The 23,595-nt window shown below is 38.0% G+C and overlaps 2 protein-coding genes across 16 annotated transcripts in view; one reads left to right on the forward strand and one right to left on the reverse strand.

The window, feature by feature from the left end:
- SETDB2 (SET domain bifurcated histone lysine methyltransferase 2) overlaps window positions 1–5,955 on the reverse strand; it is an 83,017-nt gene extending 77,062 nt beyond the window's left edge. For 4 of the 13 annotated variants that reach the window (XM_038569453.1, XM_038569452.1, XM_038569454.1 and 1 more), the window contains exons 1-2: window positions 5,801–5,955; window positions 5,299–5,397 (exon numbers count right to left, since the gene is read on the reverse strand). The gene's annotated coding sequence lies outside the window, so the exon portion shown is untranslated. Of the gene's footprint in view, window positions 1–1,858; window positions 1,903–2,474; window positions 2,495–4,885; window positions 4,890–5,165; window positions 5,250–5,298; window positions 5,401–5,800 lie in introns of those variants that run through there. The other 9 variants (XM_038569445.1, XM_038569447.1, XM_038569449.1 and 6 more) reach the window with 9 other exon arrangements.
- CAB39L (calcium binding protein 39 like) overlaps window positions 5,938–23,595 on the forward strand; it is a 107,930-nt gene continuing 90,272 nt past the window's right edge. The window contains exons 1-2 of one of the 3 annotated variants that reach the window (XM_038569462.1): window positions 5,999–6,068; window positions 18,496–18,571. The gene's annotated coding sequence lies outside the window, so the exon portion shown is untranslated. Of the gene's footprint in view, window positions 6,069–18,495; window positions 18,572–23,595 lie in introns of all 3 variants that reach the window. The other 2 variants (XM_038569463.1, XM_038569468.1) reach the window with 2 other exon arrangements.

Consider the following 23,595-nt stretch of genomic DNA (forward strand, 5'->3'; position numbering starts at 1 on the left):
TTTGGATTTTAGTGTACACAATTTTTTAATAATCTTTTATTGGTAACGTATCTTGCACTTTCCACCCTCATTAATATTTTTCTATAATATGACTTTTAAGTGGCTGTTATAATGTACTTTGTTCAATAATCAATCCATGTATTAAAGTACACCAAAGAATCTTAATTAAATTTTCATAAATTATTAATTAGTATTGTAAATAAACCTCTATATTGGACATTTAAATTATCTCTATTTTTTTCAATATAATGAATAATGCTGGAATATATTTTATGCATATGTCTGATTATTTCCATAAGATATACACTTAGAGGTGGAACTATACGTCACAAATATCAAGAATTCTCAGTCTCAAGATGTTAGCCAACATATGATAAATTCTTCTCCCAATCACACACCAAACCACAGAAACATTAGAAGATTTTTTTTAATTAAAAAATATAGTCATGTTAAAAACAAAAAGGGAACTCTCTATGGACCAAGCTGTGAGACCTCTCTAGGGAAAGGACACAGATGGGAAGCTGAAGACATAATGCCAACCACAATCAGAACACAGCAAAAGAAAGAGCAAATTTTCTCACAGAAGATGAGCACACAACTCAAAGTCATTAAATATCTGAGGAAAGCTACACCATAAAAGAAAGAGACTTAAGCAAGCCCACCAAAGGATGGACTTACAGTCAACAGAACAGAACATCCTGAAAATAATTTTAAAACAAATGTTATTGTATTTAATATCCTCAAAGAGCTAAAGAAGGAAACATCCATACAATAACATGATTTTGAAAAACAATCATTAAGGCATCTTGGATATAAAAATAGTTGTTAAATAAACTCAATAGATGACTGAATTAATGAATGGCATAAACTCAGATGAAGAGCCAGCAGTAAGCTAGAAGACTGAGCTGAGTAATTCATTAGAACACAGAAGAAAGAAATAAGAATAGAATGAAAAAGAGGCAATAAATACCAAGAATTTCTCAAAACTGTAAAACACATAAACCAATTAAGGGTCACTGAGTACCAAGCAAGATAAAGATACATGCTACTAGACAAATTGTGTATAAGCTTTAAAATATAAAAAATATGAAGTCTTAGAAGCTTCCAGAAAATCTAGATTATCTAAAAGAAACACATATCGGACTAGTAATCAGACTTCTCATCAGAAATACCAGATGCAGCAAGTTAAGGCAAAAAGTAAGTCTGACCCCAGAATGCCATTTCAGCCGAGCTATCTTTCAATAGTGGAAGGGAAGAGACTTTGAGACATTCAAAAAGCCACTTAGGGACTCTCTGAAAGAAGAAAGTACCCAAAACTTTGTGAAAAAAACTAACACACACAGAAGTACTCAGATATAAGAAGCAAAAATGAGAAAATGACTAAAACACATTAATGCTAAAGACTGATTAAAAATGGGTTTTAATAACAAATGAACAAAAATAATACAAATAAATGTGGGAAATTATACAAGGGAAATGGAAGGGGATTATTGCTAGATTGGTATAAGTTAAGTAGAAGCAGGTCAAGTTCTTCATAGGGAGGATATCAACACTAAATTTAGATTGTTAAGAAAACAAATTTAAGAACTACGTTGAAAATGCAAAGGTGGGATCCCTGGGTGGCACAGCGGTTTAGCGCCTGCCTTTGGCCCAGGGCACGATCCTGGAGACCCGGGATCGAGTCCCACGTCGGGCTCCCTGCATGGAGCCTGCTTCTCCCTCTGCCTATGTCTCTGCCTCTCTCTCTGTGTGTGACTATCATAAATAAATAAAAATTAAAAAAAAAAAAAAAAAAAAAGAAAATGCAAAGGTATTATATTTTTTAAAATATGGAGAACAAAGAAAACTTGGGGCCAACCTCAATTAAAAAGAGAAATGGAGGGGCGCCTGGGGGGGGCTCAGTGGTTGAACGTCTGCCTTCAGCTCAGGGCGTGATCCTGGAATCCTGAGATTGAGTCCTTCATCGGCACTCCCTGCATGGAGCCTGCTTCTCCCTCTGCCTGTGTCTCTGCCTCTCTCTCTCTCTGTGTCTCTCATGAATAAATGAAATCTTAAAAAAAAAAAAAAAAAGAGAGAGAGAAATGGAAAAATAAAAGATACAAGAGAAAAGCACAGTAAATAAGAGGACAAAAGGACACACTGTTAATAATCACAAAAAAGGTGAATGTGTTAATCTAACTTCGTAAAGGACTCTCAAAAAACTGGATTGCAAGCAAAATCTAGCTATGACATTTTAATGTAAAATACCCACTTAAATCACACAAAATGTCATCAAAAGGTTGAAATTACAGTACGTGAAAAAGACATACCAGCAAATAGAAACATTCATATCAAACAAAATAGAATTTTATATGAAAACCAATAGAAGAAGCAAAGAGAAACACTTTACAGAATAATTCACATGAACTTCAAATTGAAAAGCAAAGGTATTATATTTTTTAAAATATCGAGAACAAAGAAAACTTGTGGCGAACCTCAATTAAAAAGAGAAAATGGAGGGGCACCTGGGGGGCTCAGTGGTTGAACGTCTGCCTTCAGCTCAGGGCGTGAAGCTGTAACACTTCATCTGTAAACACTTTACAGAACAATTCACATGAATTTCAAATTGAAATTATTGACTTAATATCAGAGAGGCTCAAGTAGTAGAAATCCCAATTAAAGGCAAAAGTATAAAAAAAAATGTCTAAACAAAAGTTAGACTCGGGGCTGTGAGATCAAGCTCCTTGTCAGGCTCTGTGCTCAGGAGTCAGCTTGAGATCCTCTCTCCCTCATCCTCTGCCTCATCTGCTCGTGCTATTTCTCTCTCAAGTAAATAAATAAATTAAAAAAAAATAACGTTCATAACTTAAAACCAACCTATCCCACTTTCTGGTATCTATCCCTGAGAATTGCACATGTGCACAATAAAATACATACCAGGATTTCCCTGCAGCATGGTCTAGAAGTTGAAAAACTGGTAATATCAGAGAGGCTCAAGTAGTAGAAATCCCAATTAAAGGCAAAAGTATAAAAAAAAAGTTTAAACAAAAGTTAGACTCGGGGCTGTGAGATCAAGCTCCTTGTCAGGCTCTGTGCTCAGGAGTCAGCTTGAGATCCTCTCTCCCTCATCCTCTGCCTCATCTGCTCGTGCTATTTCTCTCTCAAGTAAATAAATAAATTAAAAAAAATAACGTTCATAACTTAAAACCAACCTATCCCACTTTCTGGTATCTATCTCTGAGAATCGCACATGTGCACAATAAAATACATACCAGGATTTCCCTGCAGCATTGTCTAGAAGTTGAAAAACTGGGAACAACCAACGTCCATCAAAAAGAGAATCGCAAATAAAATGCACTATATAGTACCTATCAAACAAGAAAGAATTTAATATAAAACCAATAAAAGAGACAAAAATAAATGTTTTACATTAGCAGAACTCAGCCATACACTGGAACACTATCCAGCAGGTATAAAAAAAAAAGAGAGCCATAAATACATATGCAGCTATAAATTAACTTGTATATACTTCAAAAACACTGTCAAATAGAATTAGAAAATTATACAGTATGATACTGGTCACCATTTTTTTTAAGATTATTTATTTATTTATTCATGAGAGACAGAGACAGAGAGAGAGAGAGAGAGAGAGAGAGAGAAGCAGGCTCCATGCAGGGAGCCTGATGCGGGACTCGATCCTGGGACTCCAGGATCGCGTCCTGGGCCAAAGGCAGGCGCTCAACTGCTGAGCCACCCAGGGATTCCCCTGGTCACCATTTTTAAAAATTACAAATGCATATATGAACCCATTGAGAATATGTAAGTGTAAAAAAAAAAAAGATTTAAAGGTTCTGCAGCAAGATCTTTAGTGTGGGTTTGGGGGGAACAAGGGGGGGGGACTCAGGGACTGAATTGTGCGTGGTATCTGCAGGGTTCTTTTTTTTTTTTTTTTTTAATTTATTCACAAGAGACACACAGAGAGAGGCAGAGACACAGGCAGAGGGAGAAGCAGACTCCATGCAGGGAGCCCCATGCGGGACTCGATCCTAGGACCCCAGAGTCACACCCTGGGCTGAAAGCAGGCGCCAAACCGCTGAGCCACCCAGGGATCCCCTATCTGCAGGTTCTAAGTGTGTAAAAAGGGAATGTAATAGTGCACTTAGTTTAAGACTTAAGTGTATAATTTTCAAAAAAAAAAAAAAAAAGCATTGACCATTTTGAAGGCTTGTGGAGCACACCCCCAAAGTGCTTTTCTAGAAAGATTCTACCAATGCGTATTTCCACCTACAGCAGGCCAGCCTATACTAATCACTTTTTAAAGAAAACGCTCACAGGGGTTATTCCTATCTTCCGAAACTTTACAAGTAAGGGAACGGTACCCCCATGTTTACTGAAGACACTCTGCAAAATAACAGCCAAGCCTAAGGAAGAAAAGTTACACCTCTCATAGCCTCATCATCCATCCAGAGACAACGGGCTTAATATTTTGGAATGAAACAGCATTTTTTCAATTTGTTCCTATCCCACCAACCTACCCACCCTCCCTCGCCCTCAACTCTCCAAACCCCCACACTTTTTCACTTTGGAGAAGAGCAGCTGGTGTGTGTGGAGCTTCCATTTACGGTTGCTTTCGTTTTTTTTTTTTTTGGAAAACTGGCTCTTTATGAGACTGACCATCACTTACTTCTCATGTTTTTGTTTTTTTTAAGATTTTATTTATTCCTGAGAGACACACACACAGAAAGAGAGGGAGAGAGAAAGAGAGAGAGGCAGAGACACAGGCAGAGGGAGAAGCAGGCTCCATGCGGGGAGCCCGACGCGCTGAGAGCAACGAACGTTTCCGGAGTACCCATCACGTGTCGGGCACGCTCCGGCCGGTTCGGAAGCGGAACCGGCCCGTTCTTACCGATCTGTGTGGCAATCATGAGAGGAAATTAGCATTCCCGTTTTTCTGAGAAGGAAGCTCCGAGGGGGGGAGAGTGTCACACCGTTAAGTGCCAGTGACCAAAAAAAAAAAAAAAAAAAAAATCAGGAAGGAACCAGGTAGGATGATTTCAGGGACACCCCGTCTTTAATAATAATAAAATTAAAAAAAAAAAAAGAAAGAAAAAGAAAAAAAAAAAACTCCACCTTTTCAAAAACCCCCTCTCCGCCTCACAGGGAACTCCCGGCAGGTGTGCACTTACCTCAGAGCACAGCCCCCTACACCCGGACCGGGCCGCGGTCCACGGGGGTCCGGTGCCCTCACTGTCGCCTCCCGGCTCCGCCACCTCGGGACAAACGTTTTTTACTTTACTTAGGACTCGTGTTAAGTCTTACCTGAGACACGGGTCAGCGGCTACACCTCCCAGTTGTGCTTCGGGATTGTTACGCCGCAGTCCCCTTCCCGCAGCTCCCTTGACAGCCTCGGGTTCCCGGCTGCTGAGGAAATCATCCCCTCCCGTTACGTGGACGCGCCCCCCTCCCTTCCCTCCCCCCTCCCCGAGACCGGAAGTGAGACGCGGGGCTGGGACCTCGGGACGCCCGCGGGCCCTCCTACAGCCACCTGGGGCTGCAGGTGCGTCAAAGGGAAAGGGCGGGGGGCGTGAAGCGCTGGGGTCCGCGCGGCCCAGGGCGCTAGGAAGCGTCAGGCGGCCGCACCACGGCTCTTCCCACGCCGCCCGCCTACCTCGCTCCGTCAGCGAGGCTGGGTTCCCCCCCCCGCGGGTCGGCTCCTCTCCGACTCCACGCCACGGGACCTCACGGCCGCAGACGACCCCCCGGCCGGGAAGCCCCTCAGCATTTGCCTAGACCCGGCCCCAGCTCCCCCGTCCAGGCCTACCTAACGCCAATCCTGCGGGGGACAGCTGGACGCCCGCCGATCCCACTACTTGGCCGGGAGCCCATTGGTTGGACGCCTCACCAGGTCCACGCCTCAGAGGCTCCGCGCGCGTCGCGCCGGCAGCGCGGCGGCGCCGGATCGGCGCGCCGCCTCCCGATTGGCTGGTGGCGCTCTCGCCTAGTCTCGCGCTCTCTGGCCGGGCCAATGGGGACCCTCGCAGTCGTCAGAGGCCGGCATCGCTGGAGTGGTGGCGCCGCTGTTTCCTCTGGTAGGTGTTGCGCTGCCATCTTGTGTGTGGCCGGGACCGGGGTTCTCGGCGGTGGGACCCTGCTCAGGGGGCTCCCCGCTCGGAGGAGTCCTGCGGGGGGCGGGGGCGGGGACACACACCTGCACCTGGTGCCTTCTTGCTTACCGGGCGCGGGAGGTTTTCTTGGGCTGAGACGGCCCTGGCTAGAGAGGGTGATGGATGGCGGGGAGGAGGACCCCCGGTGGTTTCGGTTCGTCGGGGTTGTGAGGGCTCAGTGGGGGCTCTGACGGACGCCCCGGAACTCGGCCTCGGGACGTCGGGCGGCAGCCCCGCTGGGGAGGCGGTCCGGTGGACAGCCGGATGCGGAAGGGAGCAAGGTGGCGGCTGTCGATGCAGCGGCAGCGGGGGGTGCGTCGCCGCGGCCTCGGGTCGCACGGGACCGTCGTTTGCCGCCGTGGGCGACGGGCAGGCCGCTGCGGGGCTGGCTCCCCACCCAGCCGAGCACCTGATGAGCGCGGGGACTGGCTCTGCGCGGGGAGCGCGCCTGTGCGTTAGGATGCAGCCCGCGTGCCGGCGGTGGTCTCACCACCCCCCCCCCCCGCCCCCGTTCTCCCAAGCGGTGGTGTCTGCAGAAACGGTGCAGGGAGGACGGACGTTGGCAGAAGCGTTTGTTTCCCTGGTGACGACCTGTTGAAGATGGAGAAGTTTCTGTGTCCGTCCCGACTTGCTCGGTGGCTTCCTCAGGGCCCAGGGGAGGCACTTGTAAGGGAAAGTTCTCCTGAGCTCTCTCTGGGATGGAGGGAGGAAGGAATTACCTCCTGTTCTTACTCCTCGGGTTTGTGTTTTATTATTTTATTATTTTAATTTTATTTTATTGCTATTATTTTATTTATTATTTTAATTTTTTAAAATTTTTATTTTAATTTATTTTTAGATTTATTTTTAATTTTATTTTAATTTAATTTTTATTTTTAATTTATTATATTATTTTATTTTTATTTACTTATTTTTATTTCGTATTTTTAATATTTATATTACTTATATTTTACGTTTAGTTTACTTATTTTTTTTTTTATTTTTATTTTTAAATTTTATTTTTTGTTTTTTTTTTATTTTATTTTTTTTTTAATTTATTATTTTTTTTTTTTTTATTTTTATTTTTTTATTTTTCCTTTAAGTTTTCTTTATCTTTCTTTATTTTATTTATTTTTATTTTATTTTATTTATTTAACTTATTTAATTTTTTTATTTTTATTTTATTTTTTATTTATTTTTTATTTTTTATTTTTAAATTTTATTTTTAATTATTATTTATTTATTTATTTATTTTTAATTTTATATCGAAGGAGACGGCACGCTTTCTTTCATTTGGTAGGAGATTGTATCGGATCTGAAAACCCAGCAGATAAAAGGCCGATATTTTGTGATTAGGATTTTTGATACGCATTGGACGAAAGCACAGATAAAGATACTTGCCTCGAGTTGAGTTTTTAGCTATCCAGGTTGTTAACCGACAGCTCGACCTGGTCCGGAGGACCATGTGTTCTGTGGCAGGAGTGTCAGAGAAACAGCAGGAATCGAACGATTACAAATTTAATTTTCTTTTTAAAATTTGCCTTCTGAATCATTGAGCCTTAGAAGGCCTAAGTTGCAAGAGTTCAAGTATCAATATAACTCAGCGTTGAGTTGATTGGCGAAGGTGTCTGTGACCTTCGTAAAGGAAGAGATCTTTGGTTAAGAAAGCACATAATAGCTCAGGAGACGTTCGCCAAAACGTTTGTGTAGCATTCTGTAATGATGCTTGGCATATGTTTGAAAGTGCAACTGTTGAACGAATAAATAAAATGACGCAGTGATTGGAAGGTGTGGCTCTCATTTCTTTCTCGCGAAACTGAATAAAAAGAATTTTTTGAAACCTGCTTTCTAGAAACCTAGGCTTTCATTTCCTTTGCACCAAGTTTATTTGTTGCTTCCAGTTTCTACATACACATAATGTTCTAGATAGGTTCATAATCCCCCCCCCCCTTTTTTTGGGTAAGGTCTTTTTATGAAATCATCATACAGAAAAACTGAGATAATGAAGGTGAACCCTCAAGTAATAATGCTGTATTTGCCATATTTTCCTTGAAAGCATACAGTTTCAGTAAATGAATACCAAACTTGTCAATGCCTTGCATCTCTTCTGAAGAAAAATTTATCACTTTTCTAGTTTCTTTTTAACCCTGCTTAAAGTCAAAATACTGCAACTTTAAGTTTACTATATTGCATAAATATCTTCTGTAATTTTAAATAACTAATATTTAAATAATAGGCTAGGTAAACCCGAGATTTTTTCCTTTGAAAAATACTGTTCTCTAGATTTCATAATGTATAATCTGAAGATCCTTACAGAATATTTAAATATTACTTTTGCATGAACAATGTTAAGTGACTAAATAAAAATGATTTAACATTGGTCTGTTAAGGATTATTTTTCATTGCAGTCTCATAATACAGAAGTTTAGATTTTTTTCCCCTTATCAATTGATGTATGCTGTTTAAAATTAGAAAAAATTTGATGACACCTTTGAATTGAATGTGGTATTTTGTGGCCGAATGTCGATTAAAATCTATTTACCTTCATAAAAAATAAAAAATGCTCTCATCTTACTTGCAGTTCTTTATCTGATATTTTAAGACTCTAAATGATTTTATTAGTGAAGATTTTAATGAAGCATTTTTTAATTAAAAAACACGTTTAATAGCTGATAGGTGTTTCCCACCTCATGAACTGAAAAACCAAATTTGTGTATAATAATCATTCCCTTTTTTAAAATTATTTTTGAAGTACTAGGAATATCTCCTCACCTTGCTTTGCTTTGTAGTAATTTTGATCATATAAATGTTACTTTGGGGGAACATTTTGAAATTAATAGGAATATTTCTGTATTCCTCATTAATTAGTGCATTTTGCCATCACTTTTCCAGTCTTTAACAAATACAGTTCATCATAGGGATAAATTAAATAATATGACTAAAGATAAAAAATGATTTAAAACTATGAAGACCAAAATTACCATTGGCCGTTTGTGGTGTTCTGTTAATCAATGAAATTGATTGAATGCCTGAGTCATGAGAGTGTCCGTTAACTACAGAAAATTCTTGTGAGATAAACATGTGGGACATTCAGATTATTTCACTTAAAGAGAAAATGTCTGAGGTATTATATATTAAGCTTTTTTTTTAAAGACAGATATCGAAAAACTAATTTTCCCTTTACTATGACTTCTCCCTTTGTAATGATCTCATTTGTTCTTGCCACTTAAACTATACCTTTTGTGCAAATAAGCCCTAATTTTATGTCAAGTTCTGCTCTTGTAAGCCCTTAACACTCGTTTCTCACAGTCTTTGGGACAGTTGGATCCACTCAATTTGTATGCAACTCTCCATCTTTTACGTTTCCTATGTTGATTAACAGTATAGGTATCTTCTGAGTGGCTCAGATTTATAACTTCAAACTCTTACTTCTCCCATTTGCCCAACTGTATAATATGTAGCTTCAGCCTCCAAAACGGCTTTCCTTTTCATTTTTCTGTGTTCATTGCCACCGCCTGACTTAAGCCCTCTTTTTCATTTTCTTGACGTTTTATATGCCACTGTATTGTTGACAAAACCCCCATTTCTCTCACCTTTGACTTTTTGGTAAAGATACAGGTTTGGCAACTGTGATAACTAAAAAAATAATTGCCATCTCCTCAATTTAAAAAAATGTACTTATTTATTTTGAGAGAGAGAGAGGGTACACACAAGCCTGAAGGGCAGAGGGGGAAAGAGAATCCCAAGCGGACTCCGTGCGGAGCTTGGAGCCGGATGTGGGGCTCTGGCTCATAACCGACTGTGCCACCCAGGTGCCCCACGGCTTCCCCTTCCCAATTTTTTCAAATAAAATTTAAAAACTCCTTCCTAAGTAAAAATATGAACCAATTAGGTAGTTTTGCTGCAAAACGTTGTCAGCAGCCCCCAGGCTCCTAACGTGTTTCTCTGCCATCGCAGCACCAGCCGCCTGTTACCGGCGGAGCTGGCTGCTTCACCTCCTGCCAGTGTTTATGCCTCGTGCTCAAGTTAAAGGCCCAAATACATCATGGTAGGAAGCGCTTGCAAGTGGTGGTAGGAGTAGGGTTCTATTCTCTACCTTAATTTTTAAAAAGTTGTATTATCACAAAAAAGATCTTTAACAATTTCATTTCTGTGAGGTTGTCATGAACTTTTGATGATTCTATTAGGTTACTACAGTTAGATTTGGGAGGAGTAAGGTGCATAGCTTGTGACCCTCAAATACTATGTTTGTGGCCTATATTACTTGCAGACCTAGGGACTACCTTGTTTTATGCTTTTCGCTCTATAGTGGTTCTCACTGCCCACAGTTAACTTTGAAAGTAATTGATGCCTAGCTCAACTTCCTCTTTGAAGTATAGACAAGTTTAACTTAATCACAACCTCCTCTTGCCCTATACTCAGATTTCTTCATTTAAGCATATCTTATGTTACCTTGTTTCTCGCAGGCTATGACAAACAAAATAATTCCCTGGAAGGCAAGATGCCTTCCTGAGTCCTGAACAAGTTTGCATGCAGTTGGTATTGGATGCATGTTTGCTCATTTGAAATACATTTCATATTTCAAGTTAGATCTATACCTTTGGAGAGCGTATTTGTCTCTTATAAATCAAGTAAGAACAGCAGTACCCTAACAGAAAATGAGCAAAGAACATGATCTCATGATCACAAAAAGAACAGGCACAATGATTTAAGTGAAAAGTATTTAACTTGTGATTAAAGAAATAAACATTTAATCAGGCAATTTATCTCAGAATGCAGCAAGAGACAAAACTATGTATACTCTTTGACCCTTTGTAAGGAAACTTCTATTGAAATGGGAGATGGGAGTCAAAGCTTTATGATCACAGTGTAATTTTATATTTAGGAATAATTGGCAATAAAAAATAACCAATGGTAGAAGAATGATTTTATAAATTATTACACATGCATCATAATAGACTATATTTCAGCCTGTTAAAAGGAATATTTTCAAAAGCTGTTCAGTGATACAGCTATAAATGAAACTGGGGAAAGGTCACCATTATGTGTTAAACGAGAAAAATATAGAATAGTAATTGAAATGAAATGAGATACCACCATACACAACCTCTTAGAATGCGCCGTGCCCCCCCCCCCCCCAAAAAAAAAGAAAGGAGGAAAAAAATATGAAGTTCTGGCCGCTATGCAAAGCTACTGGATTCATGTCTTGCTGGTGGGAATGCAAATACCACAGGCCTTTGGCAGACAGTTTGATGGTTTTTTATAAAATTAAACATAACCTTTATCATGTGACCTAACAATCTCACTCCTAGGTTGAAGTTTACTAGCAAGGTAAGAGAGCTCCACTAGCTTCTCTTTTATGCCAGTTGTTTTTGTTTTAGTTTTAGCCATTAAATGGGATATGTAATGGCATCTCATTGTGATTTTAATTTGCATTTTCCCAAGGACTATTACATGCTTTTCTCATGAAAAGTGAAATGAAACCTATAATCACTTCCCTGTAGATATTTATAGCAGTTGTATTTGTAATCACCAAAAACTGGAAACAACCGAGATGTCTTTTAATTGGGGGATGAGTTTTTTAAAACTGCAGTCCATCCATGCAATGTAAAACAAAACAAGTCTCTTCCTAGTCAAGGAGAGCATAAATACTTGGTGAAATGGACGATGATATAACTACATACTAAGTTGTTGTAAGGAAAAAAACCATAAAAATGAGCCATGCAACATTACATTACATAATGGAAACACAGCAGAAAAAATGTGACCATAAAGCAGATGAAAATGCTAATCTAAATATTTAAAAGTAAGTCAAGGGACAATAAGGAAAAGACACCTTTGAAAGAACCACACAAATCAGAAATAAAAGGAGTTCAGAAATGAGATGACTAGGCTGTACAGGGATGTGAAGTGAGAGCTGACAACTCAAGAAAGAATTGGGGGGATCTCTGGGTGGCTCAGCTGTTAAGTGCCTGCCTTTGGCCCCGGTGCGTGATCCTGGGGTCCCGGGATCCAGTCCCATGTCGGGCTCCCTGCATGGAGCCTGCTTTCCCTCTGCCTTTGTCTCTGCCTATGTGTGTGTGTGTGTGTGTCGTGAGTGAATAAATAAAATCTTTTAAAAAAAATCAAGAAAGAATTAGGAGAAAGAATATTTTTAAATGATGATTAAGTGAAAGAAAACAAGAGTGACCATACATCACAGAAAGCAGTAAGTGAATAGAAAGGAGAAAATTAAAGGAAATCAAACATTTTCAAGGAGTGAAGAGAAAGCAACAAGATAGGCAGAGAACCAAAATGTATATATAAGTAAATGTAAACCAAAGTACAGTGGTGATGATTATGTAACATTTGAATATACTTTATGCCATTTGGTTGTATACTTGAAAATGATTAAAATGGCAAATTTTATGTTGTTTGTTTTACCACCATAAAAAATATGAACTGTGGCAATGGAACAGAGAACTATTAGAATTGAATTCAAGAGCACTTAACCAATAAATAATGTTTAAGTCTATATATATTGAAAGGCATACTGTGAATCTGGGGAATTCAACCCAGAACAGTTAACACAAAAATGTACTCATACAGAAATTGTTAGATTTTAAAAATAAGGTAAAAAAAATTTTTTTTGCTTCCATGGAAACAAAGACGGGGTCCACTTGGAAAGAAAATCAAATTGGATTAGTTTTTTTCTTTTTTTTTTTTAGCAGCAACCTTTTATGGCAGATAAAAACAAAACATTTTTTATAAATATCCAAGGAAATAAATATTTCGTATCTCACAAAACTATCTTTCAAGAAGTCAGGACATCAACAAACCTTTATAAACATGAAACAACTCAAGGAAGGTTGTTTCTATGAATCCTTCCTGAAGAATATTCCAGAAAACAAATTTCAGACAACCAAGAAATGATTGGAGAAACTTCAACATCAGGTCAGGTGGTAAGCATTGAATATATTTCACGTAGGGCTACAGTTAGAAGATGGGAATAATGGTGATAGAATGGTATGTAAATGTTATATAGTCTGACAGTGTAGAAATATATAACCCACAAAAAAAAATGGGGGAAGAAAGGAAGAGTAAATAGAAAGTAGAATAAGGTGATTGTTTGCCCTGTTGGAATTAGCTATGAAGAAAGGATAGCACAGGAAGCTGAGTGATGGAAGTTTAAACATATAGGTAAATATACATACTTAGATGTATGAAACACTAATAATAATACCTGTGATCAAAACTAGATGGTAGAGGAGAAGGACGAGTAGAGGAAATTGCTAATTTTGTTACTACTAATAGGGAATTAATATCTTTAAAATAAGGGAGGAGAATAAAGAGTGTTATATAAAGATAATACTACAGAGTTAACCCCAAAAACAAAATATAGAAAAGTTTCCTAAATACTAAAATATGTTCTTTAAAAAGAACAAACAGACCACATAGTGATATGCACACATTTTCTATATGTATTTGCGTGTACAAATATACAAAATGTATAAAGCATGAAAAGTTACCAATAACACCAAAAATAATCAGCTATATTAGTCAATATATGGGCTCAATCTGATGAAAAAGATTTTCAGATTACTGTATACAAAGGTACACCTATATAAATTATTAAAAATGGAATTAATGAATAATTTAAGGGAAGATCGAAATATTTCAGATAAATGCAAATTTTAAAAACAATTAAAAAAAATAAAAATAAAAAAATAAAAACAGAATTATCTTGGTATCAGACAAGGCAGCATTTAGTTCAAGAAGCACTAAAATAAAGGATATTTTTAAGCTAAGGGCTACACTCACAATCAAGATTTTTAAAAAATGTCAAACAGCAGCTTTCATGAAGTAAAAACTACAAGGGATGTGACAAAAAATAGAAACCTGCTAATAGAGAACTTTAACACACATCTCTCAACATAAGTACTATTAAGTATATTGTAAGGTAGATTTTCTAGATTTATATCAAAGTTTGAGTTCACTAATGGAGAATACATCTTTTCAAGTGCACAGGGGACAGTGTAAAAAATCTGTTCTATATTAGACCACGAAGAAAACCTCAGATCCAAAAAATGAAGGTCAAACTTTTGATCAGATGCAGTAAAGCTAGAAAATAATTCTTAAAAAATAACTGAAAAACCTGACTTCAGGTGTTCATAGGACTATGGTAACTGTCTAAATCCAGATCTCACCATACGTTCTTTTAAAAACCATATAGATCTGTAAAGAAAGCAAATTAAACTACTGCCAACCTTGTCTAACTAAGATAATTTCAAATTATGGGTGTGTAGGGAAGTAAACCCTGAAATGCAGGAGAGTGAGCTCTGGACCCCGTGCTAAAGTGGCAAGTGAGATTGAGACTCTTAAAACGAGAGTGGGAAGCAGGACGTTGAGTGAAGAGAATGCAGATAAAATAATTCCAGAAAGTGAAAGCCCCACCCTAAGAAGGGAAATACTAAGAAGTTTGAGACCTGTTAGATAGAAGGAAGGGACTTGAAAGTGCATGGGACCAAAGAGCAGTCTGAGAAAGGTACTGCTTTTGAGATAAGAGGATGACTTGGAAGGGACACCATTTACCTGCAGGCTTGGTGATAAGAGAAAGAGGAAATAGTAGAAATTAGGTATCTTGGTGTGAAAGAATGGAAGGTACATCAACCACTCTTACCCAAAAAGGAATAATTGAGGGATTCCTGGGTGGCGCAGCGGTTTAGCGCCTGCCTCTGGCCCAGGGCGTGATCCTGGAGACCCGGGATCGAATCCTGGTGCATGGAGCCTGCTTCTCCCTCTGCCTATGTCTCTGCTTCTCTCTCTCTCTCTCTGTGACTATCATAAGTAAATTTTAAAAATTTAAAAAAAAAAGGAGTAATTGATTTAAAAAAAACTGTAACTTATTAAACTGATTGAACTTCTGTTGAACTAAGAAATCCAGTGAATTTTCAAAATCCCTCATTCCTGTCTATATGCTTTTGGTATCTGGTTTAGGAAAATTAAGACACTTCAAAATGAGCAGATACCGCCACACCACACCCATATAAAATTACTATAAGTAGAAAACATAAAATGAGAGTCAAAATAGTTCAGTTCATGAAAAGTCTCCCCCAAAACATTCAACTACAGAGCTAAAGAAAACCACAGCATAATATCTTTAAACAAGCATTTGCAGAAATAAGGTCTCAAATACAAATTCAGAACCCAAAGTAAATGAACAAAAAGAAGGTATGAAAAGAAAATTCACCAAACTCAGGAAATAAAATGAAAAATCATCTTTGAAAATGAAGCTAACATCCAAGATACCTAAGGGAGAATAAATTTACTGAATGTAAGAGATAACAAGGAAAGACTTGAAGATAGCCAAAACAAAGGAAATTAAGAAAAGGTAAAAGAGAGAAGAAGCAAATGACACAGATGATATGTAAAAATTAGAGTTCCTGAGAAGAGAAAAACAATAGCCAAGCTAGTATTTAAATGTAATCCATGAAAACATTCTGGAAATAAAAGACTCAAATCTGTACTTTGAAAAGGCTCATTATGTACTGTAAAAATTGATCTAGAATGGTCCAGTTCAAGTCCTATCTTAGTAAAACTACTAGACATCCAAGATAATGAGAAATTCCTCTGGGTTGTCAGGTAGGCAGACAGACAATTGGGAACAAATTTCTCAACAGCAACACACAAAGCAGAGCAGCCGTGGAACAACATATTTAAAGCCCAAGAAATTGTAAGCCAAGGATTTTAGCACTATGACTCCATCCCAGAAAAAAACTGAAACCATGACGCATTCCAATATAGTAAAAAAAAGTTTACATGATGAGAAGTGCCATGAGCAAAGCAAAAAGACCAAGGACAAGGGAGGAAAGAAATATTTGAACTTCTTTCATGAAGAGCTAATCTCCTTAATGAAAATAACCTAGAAGTCAAAGCAAATGACCCAATAGAAAACCAAATGACCAAAGCAACCCAATAGAAAAATAGGACAAAGAAATGAGAGTTCACAGAAAAAAAAATGCAGATAGACGTATGAAAATATGTTTAACTTAAGTCACACAAAGAGAAACACAAAGCTATCCTAAAGGGACACCTGGGTGGCTCAATCAGTTAAGCATCTGCCTTCCCTTCAAGTCATGATCCTCGTGTTGGGCTCCCCGCTCAGTAGGGAGTCTGCTTCTCCCTCTACCCTTTGCCCCTGCTTGTGATCGCTTTCTCTCATGCTCTCTCTTTCAAATAAATACAATCTTTAAAAAAATAATAAAGCTATACTAAAAATTATAGCCACACTCAAACTTTCTAGCCAAAATCCAAAATTACATGATATACTCTGTGGACTATGGGGAAACAGGCACTTTGATGCATTGGTGGCAGGGATACAAAAGCACAAAGCTTGAGAGAGAATTTGGTAGTATCCAACAAGTTAGTTATGTGTTTACTTTTTGACCTAGGCACCTAACTTCTAGGAATCTGTTCTAAAGACATATTGAGATAAAAAGATAAACTAGCATTTCTATGAAGTTACTCACAGCAGCATTACTTGTATTAGCAGACGATTGGCAACAACCTAGGGGACGAGTTAACCGAAGTACATCCAACAGTGACATAATCTCCATTCCGCTTCCAAGTCACTCTTTTCCCCAGAAATCATGAAAGAAAATGTAGAAAGTTTGCATGTACCAACGACATTGAATGATCTGCAGACTATATTATGAAGTGGGAGAAAACCAAAAACATGGAATGACACATAGAATAATCTATAGTTAGAAGGAGGGAAAGGTGCCAACAGTTGAAGAGAGATTTCTCTGTAACTTATTAATATTGTTTTGACCTTTGAATCATGTATGTTTACTTATTCAAAAGTCAAATTTAAAAAGTAGAATAAGGGAACCCTGGGTGGCGCAGCGGTTTAGCGCCTGCCTTTGGCCCAGGGCGCGATCCTGGAGACCCGGGATCGAATCCCACATCGGGCTCCCGGTGCATGGAGCCTGCTTCTCCCTCTGCCTGTGTCTCTGCCTCTCTCTCTCTCTGTGTGTGTGACTATCATAAATAAATAAAAATTTAAAAAATAAATAAATAAAAAGTAGAATAAAAAGAAAAATCTAAAAAGGAACGGAAACAAATTTACATAAGTGAATATAGCATTTTGGTGTCATAACCATACAAGAAAAGGAATAATTTCTGGTAACGCTGAAACCTAGATTTGGGACTGTATTTTCTTAGCAGGGTGTATTCAGCATTATTGTTGTTAGACTAATATATTTAAAGTATTTTATGTATATAGCTGGGCAAAATAGATGTTACAAAGTGTTGATAATTGTTGAACAAAAGCACAGAAGTTCATCAAGTCTATAAATTAAGAAAATACAGCTTGGAAAATTCTTTGACAGAGTGAAGTCGAAGTGAAGTACAAAAATACACAGGACAGCTGTATAACAGTGCATGTTATATGGCACTGTGTCAGGCATTGTATATATAAATATCATTTAACTCTTGCAGGTACCCATTGAGACTCTGATATTTTATTCTTGAGAGGTTAAGTAATTTGCTTCAGATTAGACAGTCATTGAGTGGGAGGTTGAGATTTAAACCCAGATCTACGGGATTCCAGAGCCTGTCCTTTTTCTACTACGTTACTGCAGGATTTACATCAATATTGAGAAGAAAGAACATCAAGAGTTAAGTGTTCTATTTAAGCCAGTAGTTGCTCCTCAGAAAATACATAAATATACAGACCCTAAGTCAGTGGTTTATATTTTCTTCATGTAAGAGCAAGGCACTAAAGGAGAGAAGTATAAATTTTCTCTTATTTCTGATGGGGAAATGGAAACACACATACACAAATATCCTTATATGGATGTTGGAGATAAAAATTTCACCAAGTTGCCACTGATGACGGAAATTCATAAAAGATACAAACTGAAAGTATGGCAAAACAGGAAAGAAAATCTGGTAGGCATGGGTTTTCATGATGCTGTGAAAAGCAAAAACAAAAACAAAAGTACCTTCAAAGCTTCCATTTATGATACTTAAAAGCTCTTCTAAGCTTTGCATAGCCTTTTTATAAAAATTGGCCTTTAAGATACTAGTTTAAATAAGCTGAGGGCTTATGGAGATTCTGGGGGTGCTAGGGCTCCCCTCACTCAAGCCATCCCTTCACTCTGCTACTGGTTTTCCCAGTGATAGAATATTTTCATTCAGTTCACTACTCTCTAAAAGTTCTGGTACTTGAAGTAACTGGCGTAGAGGGATTTTCCTGTTTTAATTTGGTTTATCTATATATGATTATGATAGAGATTTAATTTTTAATTCTATGTACCTGATAGTAAAAAAAATATATTGGATTTGCTATAAAATTTTTAAAAATTAATTTTGAAGCTTTTCTTTTTGTCAGAAGCTGTGTTTATCAGGGACTTTGGTGAAGGCTAAGAAAGTTGAAATAAATTTGCAGATGATGTACAACTTCTAAGGTAAGCTAATAAAACAACTCAAGGAAGAATATAAATGTTCTTGATAGACTCGTAGGTTACAGTAGTAACACACTAAAATAAAACTTACCGGGAATAAATACAATATCCTGATTAAAATTTCACAAAGCCATTGCAGAAATATTAAATAGACTTTCATTTCTGGCAGCATGGTAGGTAAGAGTTCTTGAATCCCTCCCTCCACCAAATATCTCAAACACTAGATTTAGCATTTAAAGAATTCTATTATAGGGATCCCTGGGTGGCGCAGCAGTTTAGCGCCTGCCTTTGGCCCAGGGCGCGATCCTGGAGACCCAGGATCGAATCCCACGTCAGGCTCCTGGTGCATGAAGCCTGCTTCTCCCTCTGCCTATGTCTCTGCCTCTCTCTCTCACTGTGTGCCTATCATAAATAAATAAAATTAAAAAAAAAAAAGAATTCTATTATGAACGGATAAATCTGTAAGAAAATAAAGGAGACTTTTGGGGACTTGAAACAGAACAAGTACATCCTGTGGGGTAAGCAAGTGCTGAAGGCACGGAGTACTTTGGGGGTAGTACGCACGGCTTTCTGTTGGCATAGAAACTTGGGTAGGGAGGGGTATCGGGACTGGCAAAATTCTTGGGTTTGCAAAAGGTAGAGAGCCTGATCGGAGACCGGAGACCCTCTCGGAGAGGCAGATGGCTCTGGGTGGAGCTAAAATCTCTTCCACTGGAGTGCCTGGTGGGCTCAGTCAGAAGAGCATGCAGCTCTTGATCTTGGGGTTGTGAGTTCAAGTCCCATGTTGGGCATAGCGATTACTAAATAAAATAAATAAAGTAGACTTAACAAAATAAATAAGTAAACTTAACAAAAATAAAATAAAGTCTCTACTAATTCCTGGTTACCAGCTCACATTCACTTGGGTTTGAGGCCTTAATTTACACTATTTTCCTGGTCCCTAAGTACCTATTTTCGTGGTTTCCCACAAATGGAGAATTTTAATTTAAAATGGACCAGGGTCTCCAACACTTTTTAGTACTGGGCAGAAACCATTAAAAACCATCCATGGAGGGAGTTACCAACCCAGTTGTCAAAGTATCGTTGTTAAAATTCTTTTTCTTTTTTTTTCTTTTTTTTTTTTTAAGATTTTATTTATTCATTCATGACAAACACAGAGAGAGAGAGGGAAAGGCAGAGACATAGGCAGAGGGAGAAGCAGGCTCCATGCAGGGAGCCCGACATGGGACTCGATCCCGGGTCTCCAGGATCACATCCTGGGCCAAAGGTAGCGCTAAACTGCTGGACCACCAGGGCTGCCCTCGTTGTTAAAATTCTAACAAATAACCTCCTAATCATTTTTTAAAAATCACAGAACATAACAAGGGGAAAAAATCAAAATGTTATGAGCAAAGAGCAGAAATTATAAACAACTAAAAACAGATCTACAGAGGTTTCTGCTATTAGAAATATCCAATACATAAAATAAATATTTAATATTTAATAAATACGAGAGGGATTCTAAAACATAAGGAATAATAGAACTTAAAAGTGACCAGGAACGTTAAAATAAGAACCAGTTACAATATCAGAAATGAAAGTATGGCAAAGCAGGAAAGAAAATCTGGTGGATATGGGTTTTCATGATACTGTGAAAATTGTAACAGAACTTAAAGATTAAATGGTGTGTTAAACCACTATATGAGGCACAGTTAAAAAGAGAATACGATAGAAAACCATCCATGGAGAAAAAAGTTATTGAAAATAAAAGATTGTGAGGTGGTCTAATCAAGAGTTCCAAAAATAAAACTTAGAATAGGATTGAGGCAATATTCATAATTGCCATTAAAATTCTGCCATAATTGATGAAAGACTCAATTGTCAGATTTAAGGAACCCAGCGAATTGCAGTCAGGGTACATAAAGAGAGCTACATCTTACTAATGTTCAGCTGTAGAATGCCAAGCATGGAGAAACCAGTAGGTCGCAACCTACACTTTAAAAAATATTGTTCTGAAAGGGATACCCCGAGAAGGAAAACACTCCTAAAAGGAAGGTATGAAATAAAAGAAGAAATAGAGCGTAAAGAAAACATGAGTAAATCTAAGCCAACACTGGTGAAAGGAAACAGCAATGATAATGTAGTAGTCCCCCTCTCTCTTTTTTAAGATTTTTATTTTCAGTAAATCTCTACATCCAGCATGGGGCTCAAACTCACGACAGCATGATCAAGAGTTGCACACTGCGCTGACTGAGCCTGCCAGGTGCCCCTACTCTAGTTCCCTCTTACCTGTGGTTCTACTTCCATGGGTTCAGTTCCCTCTGGTCAGCTACAGTCCAAAAGCAGATGGTCCTCCTCCTGATTTATCCTCAGAAGGTCATTAGTGGTGTAATTACGTCACAATACCTACATCATTCACCTCTCTTCATCTGATCATGTAGGCATTTCATTATCTCACATCATTGCAAGAAGGAAAATAAGATATTTTGAGAGAGAAAGAGAGTGAGAGAGACATCACATTGATGTAGCTTTTTAATACAGTATATTGTTATAATTATTCTATTTTATTAGTATTCTTATTAATCTTACTGTGGCTAATATCATCGGTAGGTATGTATGTAGAGACAAAAGATAGTGTGTTGACCCCTGAACAGCATAGGTCTAAAGTGTGTAGGTTCACTCAGTATACAGATTTTATACAATACTGTAAATGTGTTTTCTCTAACTTTACAGTTTTCTTAATGTCTTTTTCTAGCTCACTTTATTGTAAGAATGCGGTATGTAATATATATGTGTTGATCGACTTTATGTTATCAGTAAAGCTTCCAGTCAAAAATAGGCTATTCGTAGTTAAGTTTTTAGCAAGTCAAAAGTTACACGTGGATTTTCGACTGCATGGGTTGCTGGCACTCCCCAAACCCCCCATGGTTCAAGGGTACCCTCTTCTACAGTGGTTATCGGCGGTAAGATGAATAACCAGGTTGGGGTGTATCTATACAGTGGAATACTACTCAGCGTGTACTTCCAACAAAATGGATGAATCTCAGAACAACCGTGCTGCATAAAAGAAGCCAGACAAAAGAATACACGTTATTTGATTCTACTTATTAAAAATGTAGAAAATGTAACTAACGTATAGGGGCAGAATGTCCATCAAACGTGGTGGATTGCAGAAAGGGACTCTATGAAAACGGGGTGAACACATATGACATTCTAAATATTAAACAACAGGATTGGGACACCCGGGGGGCTCAGTGGTGGAGCGCCTGCCTTCGACTCAGGGTGTGATCCTGGGTCCTGGGATCGAGTCCCGCGTCGGGCTCCCGTGAGGAGCCTGCCTGCTTCTCCCTCTGCCTGTGTCTCTGCCTCTCTCTGGGTCTCTCATGAATGAATAAATAAAATCTTTCCTAAAAAAACGCCCCAGGATTTATTAATTAGCATTAAGCTATTTCATAGCATCAGGCAAAGATAGCCCTGGGCAGCCATCTCTACACTAACCTCCTTTGTATAGTAGAAATACACCGGCCCCCTGCTACCAGACTGTTCTCCTCAACTGTACGCAAATAGGCCTTGCCAAATATAACCTTTTCCTCTCACGGTACATCCCAGTGGCTAACCAGTGTCTCTTCTGAATGATGTGTTCATCTTTTAAAATATTTACGTTAACAGTTTCAGTTGGGCTATAGCCAAGTTATGTGGGCCTCGAAGCCATTTTGTCTTTTTAGGTAACGTTATACATGTCTACTGGTTTTCTGGGGTAGATTTTACAGTTGAATTTGTTGTATACAGACTATGTACAGTATCTCCACAGTATTTGAGTTACCTTACTCTCTTCTGCCCCTGACTATGTGTACCATAAAAAATCCAATCTTATTTCCCATCAGTTAGCAGTGTGAGACAGGGCATGTCTAGCTTAGTACGAATTACTAATTCAACAATGAGATACCACCTCACACCAGTGAGAATGGTGAAAATTAACAAATTACTAATTCTATAACTAAATTTAAATTGATATCCTAAGGGTGCCTGGGTGGTTCTGTTGATTAAACATATGACTCTTGATCTTAGCCCAGGTCTTGATCTCAGGGTCATGAGTTCAAGCCCCGCATTGGGCACCATGCGGCATTCCTACTTAAAAAAAATTAACATCATAGATGAAAATAAACTCCAGACCAATTAAAAAGAAAATAAGCATTACAGTCAGTACCATATTTATCAACTTTGTGGGCAACTAGTAGCTTTCTCAGCTTTAGAATTAAAAATAATAATAAAACTGAAGAGCAATTTATAGATTTTAATAACTGTATAAGATTTTTTGTACAAATGAATGTTAGTAAAACCAAAATGAAAGAAACAAAGAGATTAGGAGAAATATTTGAGCCAAGTAACAAAGATCAATATTTATAACAAATTTAAAGACCTTATTAAATTTTATTACAGAAATCTCAGTATCCTGGTGAATAAATGAAATACCAGTATGAACTTAAAGTTCTCATAAGAAGAAATTAAAAACACAAATATTCAATCTCGCAAGTGATCAAACAAATGCAAATTAAAGGTATGAGAGAACATTGTATATCTCTCTAAATAAGGATTCAGAAAGGTAGTTGGAGATGGTGAGGTTTGTGTGAATCTCATATTGGCAGCATTTTTAATTGGCTTAATGCTTTCAGAAATTACTAATATATACCAAAGCCCTTAAATTACATATTTTGACTGAGTAGAACTACATGAGAGACTTTGTCCTGAGAAAATAACACAAACAAGAAAGGGGAAAAAATCGCAAGAAACATTTTTGACAGGATTAACCATAAGAGCCTAAATGTCAGCATTGGTGGGTAAATTATAAAATTTAATTTAAATTATAAAATTTATAAATTATAGGTTAATACTGTGGTATTAAAAATAACTTTTCCCAAAATGTCTATATAGAAATATGGTTAATGTTTTATATAGTTAACAAAACATTGGCAAAATGTTTTTTGGCAAAATTTTATACTATTACTACAGTTATATGAAATGTATGTGTATACATATGTATATATATG

This window comes from Canis lupus, chromosome 22 (assembly GCF_011100685.1).
Source record: "Canis lupus familiaris isolate Mischka breed German Shepherd chromosome 22, alternate assembly UU_Cfam_GSD_1.0, whole genome shotgun sequence".
NCBI lineage: Eukaryota > Metazoa > Chordata > Mammalia > Carnivora > Canidae > Canis > Canis lupus.